Below are 5,210 nucleotides of genomic sequence, written 5' to 3' on the forward strand. Positions count from 1 at the left end.
TGTACGTAGCAGACTGCAAGTACCCAAACACCAAACACGTATGACTAAGTAAAGCTAGTGATTTTTCTATCAATCCGGATCGACACAAATATAAGGAACAATGCAGAACGAAAAGTATAAAAATACAAATTGAAAATTGGAATTGAAGACAATAGCTACAGTGATAATAAAAATAGTAAAAGCAGAATTTAACAGACTAAGAATTAAAGCAAAAAATAAAGGCGATAAATAAAATAGAACCGGTAGATAAAAGCTGAAAATAAACTGCTTCTAAAAGTGAAGTAACATAACGATTTTGACAAGATTGCCGAAATGTTGATCCAAGTGCACAGCAAATTTCTAATACCTAAACTAATTCTCTAAAACTTGAATGCCTAAAAACCTAAAGTTTATGACTATATATAGTGCTAGAAACGGCTAGAAAGTGTCCTCCCAAAAATGTAGGAGTAATAGAGAGAAATATGGAAGACTTGGCAACTGAGAAAATATAGGATGGTTGGAGAAAATATAGGATGAAGTGGTTGTTGGTTTTTATCTTGGAGAGAAATTCAAGGAAAATTTATGTATGACGTTCGTTACACATGTGTGCCGTGGTGAACACATTTCTTTTCAAGCCCTGTCGCCCGTCACGGTCATGCTTGTGCCGACCGTCAATGAAGCCTTACAAATATGGCATGTATGCCGTTATTCACACAAATGTGATGTTAGTCACATTCTGTTTATATATATATATATATATATATATATATATATATATATATATATATATATATATATATATATATATATATATATATATATATATATATATATATTATTTTCTTCATTCCTTCTTTTTTGTAGTTTTGAGCTCGATTCTTCTCCATTTTTCCAACTTTCTCCATACATGCCTTATAAATAGTAAAAACTCGAAAACATAGAAAATACCGGCATAATACGAATAAAGAGTATCTTAATTAAAATAAAATGCAGACATAATCTTTGTAAATCAAGCCAAATATGTGATACATTTTCGCGTTATCAGAAGGGTAGTTACCCGGTCAGACTCCATGCAAGCCTTTAAACCTAAGGACATTTGTGTGACTTGCTTGTGTGTTCTACTAACCCTTCTATTTCCTTGCAGGATTTGCTTGTAGTACATTTCGTCCTTATTACCTTATGCTTTACCTATTTTATTGCATTCGCATGACATCATGACATCACATGTTAACTAACCCTTTCAAGGATCTTAGGAATTTAAGGCGCCCAATTTCAGGTGCTGATTATCAAGGACTAAATTCCTATAAAGGGGAAAGAGGATTTACTTTCCTCTAGCCATTTGTCTTCCAATTCAGAAACTCAATACCTATTAAGGGGCAAGAGGATTTACTTTCCTCTGGCCATTTGTCTTCCAATTCAGAGACTCAATACCTATCAAGGGGCAAGAGGATTTATTTTCCTCTAGCCATATGCTTTCAAACTCAGAAACGAGTATCCCGAATCAAAGGCGATGACCCACTCGATATGGTGAGCTTGATTCTCAAAGAAGGACGTTCAAGGACGAAAGCGAAGATTCTTCAGACGAAGCTGTGACTGATTAAATGTATAAATGTTGCTAACTAAATTCTTAAAGATCCTTGAAAACATCGCATTTGCATCCATAACATTGCATCACAGGTTTCTACCACAGGTTCTTCATCCTCCCTCGCTGTTTATTTCAGCACAAATGGATCTCGAGCAATCAGTCAAAGACCTTCAGGCTCAGAACACCCAGTTCCAAGCTTTGATTCTGAATTTGGCCAAGGGGCAAGACAAGCTGAAAACCCTCTTGACCAAGAAGGAGAAAAAGCCTAGAAGATCTGTGGGTGTCCTTAACATGGGAATAAGATTCCGAGGACCACTCAAGAAAGCTGAAGAAGTCAAGGTTTCCGAAGAGGATGACGATGAACAAAAGGACGACGCTAGTGTCAAAACTGACGCAAAAAGTAATCATGATTCTATCAAGCCCTATGAGGAAGAAGGAGATTACTACTTTGAGGACGAATATCCTGATGACAAATACAAGTTGCTGGAAGATCACATGAAATCCATGGAACTTCAGAAAGTACCTGGTCTGGATTTTGAGGAGTTAGGACTCATCTCTAGAGTTGTTATCCCTCCGAAGTTCAAGACTCCAACCTTTGCTAAATACGATGGAGTCTTTTGTCCTAAACTGCATTTGAAATCATATGTGAGGAAGATTCAACCTCATACTGCTGATAAGAAGCTGTGGATCCACTTCTTCCAAGAGAGCTTGTCTAGAACTCAACTTGAGTGGTACTATCAACTGGATGGTGCCAACATTCATACATGGGAAGATCTGGCTGTCGCTTTCTACAAGCAATACCAATACAATGCTGATCTCGCACCAACTCGTACACAATTACAAAGCATGTCCATGGGACCTAATGAAAGCTTCAAAGAATATGCTCAAAAATGGAGAGACTTGGCTGGCAGAGTTCAACCTTTGTTGGCTGACAGAGAATTGGTTGACATGTTCATGAGCACATTGACCGGCCCTTTCTATAGTCATCTGATTGGGAGTTCTTCATCTGGCTTCACCGACTTGATACTAACTGGAGAACGTGTCGAGAATGGCATCCAAAATGGTAAGATTCAAGCTGCTACATTCTCGAGTGTTACAAAGAAGCATTTCAATGGGAAGTCAGAGTCAAATGATGTGTATGGTCAGAAAAGGAGTAACCATGACCAATCTATTAGGGCAGTTCTGATCTCCACACCGGCGCCTCAAAAAGGTCGTCAAAACAAGCAAGACATGCCTAGGCGCCAGTTCACAAAGATCAATATGTCACTGGCTCAGGCATTACAACACCTGTTGAAGTCAGAGCTGATCACTTTAAAGGACCCCCCTAAGAATCCTAGTACTTCTGCTCGTGGCTATAATCCCAATGTGAGGTGTGCATATCACTCCGATAGCCCTGGTCATGATACGATTAGTTGCTGGACATTGAGGAACAAGATCCAAGATATGATCGATGCTGGGGAAATTTAATTTGATCCTCCTGAGACTCCTAACGCGACTGCTAATGCTGTGGAGGGCTAGAAGGAGGGACTTTCAGATCATTAGTTTTACTTTCATTTGTAAATTTCTTTCTTGTTTGTTTAAACATTCGACTTATGATAGACATTATCTATTTTAATAATCATCATCAGTGCATGCATATGTTTGTCTTGAATAAACTATTTCGCTATCACTCATTTTAAATTGTGTCGTTACTTTGCATATGTTTTGTGATATTCAACTCCTGCTAAGCTGTAAGCCTTTTGAGGGAGGATGACGAAAACAATACCGCAACCTCATACAATATGCTTTTGAATGGACTATGCTGACGATGTACCGGCATTGTTTCAATCCCTAAACAGTGGAGATATAAGGATGTTAATCCTTCGTCAACCCCTTTGATCCTCTGAAGTAGAAGTTTTTTTTCTTGTACAAATAAAAACCTTGATCATAACCTAGGGCAGGGTAGTTACTCAGTTAACTCAGTTATACTAATTGTTGTTTACACAAATAATGATGGGTTCTCACAACCATTAAGTCAGGCAGTCAATATCCACCAAAAAGGAAAAAGCTGTTAAGTCAAAACCTATGAAGGAGACTTATCAAAAATCAAAACATCCCGCTGACTGTAATCTCAAAATAAACAGTCCAGGCAAAAGTTAGGGATAATACAGTCAAAAAACCAAAAGAGGTTGTTATAAATCCTCGACAAAAAAATAATATTACAAAAAAGGATGACTATCTGTCCAAATAAACTTACAACGCCTTAACCATCATCAAATGTCAGTGCTATGACTTCAAGACCTGCTAGAACTTAAATGCAAAGTTAACTGAGCATAGGACCAAAGAACATCATGAAGATTGGGATGGGTACAAATAAACTTTGAGCCATTATCTTTTGTTTCTTAAAACCATGAACTAAGCCACATTACAACCCTTGAAAGTCCTAACTGAAGCATGGTTAGTTCGAAAGCATACTGTCACCCAAAAAGGTATCCTGACTCCTTAAGGTTTACCAAAAATGCTGAGTTGATATTTCGTTTTTACAAACATCACGTTTTTACAAATATCACGCTTTTACATCTCCTGTTTTAATATTTTTCAAAAACTCAAGACAGACATATGCATTGCATCTCATGAATTCATTATTAAACATATTCTGCTACATAATTTCAAATGTTAGCAACATGAAGAATCTGTACAGGGTACAACTAATGACCAAAAGTTATCTCGACAGACGAAATCTTTTCAAAAGCATCGTCTCCTATGTATACAAGGGGCATGACACATCCAGTCGATCTGGGGCAATCAGGTCAAGATTTCGAGAATCTCTCAAGAATGTCAAACAATCAGGGGCATGCATCCAAGTGGGTCTGAGGCTAGTTCCCGATTAATCAGGGGCATCACCTTAAGCTTATGAGTACTAGGGGCATCACCCGTAGTGTATATCTCAGAAAGCCCTCGCGAGGCGAATCTTTTCAAAATCCCTACTAGCAGGGGCAAATCTAGGCAAGTCTAGTTGACACTTCGACCAATACTCATTGGTGCCTCAATCAATACGAGTCCAGGAATTGCAAGTGCTATAATCACTGGGGGCAATATTCAAGGCATCCATAGTTTCCTACAGTGCCAAGCTCACAAGGATCATATCCCCACAAAGTAATCCTCAAGAAGATATCTCCACTGTTCTCTTCCCGACAGATTCTTAGTTCCCCAACGAAGTTTACATCTTCAACACTGCCAGTTCTTCGATACTTCAGTTTTCCCTAAACAATGTTATTTCTATCTTATCCCAATCAGGGTACATCAAGGTCAATCATTAAAATTGCTCTAATCCCCAAGCAGATGTCAAAAATCCCCAGATGAGCATCCTCGAGCATGGAGCGGGAGTTCCTACTAAAAAGGAAGACTTGTACTCTATATTCTCCATAACAGACATGGATTTATTTTCCCCGCCAGACGCAACTACAATCTACTATCATCATTAACAACATTTTGCATTCATACATCATACGCCTCATGGCACACACATAACATACATATGCCTCATGGCATACGTGTCATACCCTAATTTTGATCCCCCCTGGGATTTCATACTTTCAGGCTTTTCATCAGAATCAAAACAGGTACTCAGAACAGTCACTTGTTCATCTGGTGCTTAATCGAGGAT

The sequence above is a fragment of the Vicia villosa genome, unplaced genomic scaffold, assembly GCF_029867415.1.
Source record: "Vicia villosa cultivar HV-30 ecotype Madison, WI unplaced genomic scaffold, Vvil1.0 ctg.000916F_1_1_1, whole genome shotgun sequence".
Classification (NCBI taxonomy): Eukaryota; Viridiplantae; Streptophyta; class Magnoliopsida; order Fabales; family Fabaceae; genus Vicia; species Vicia villosa.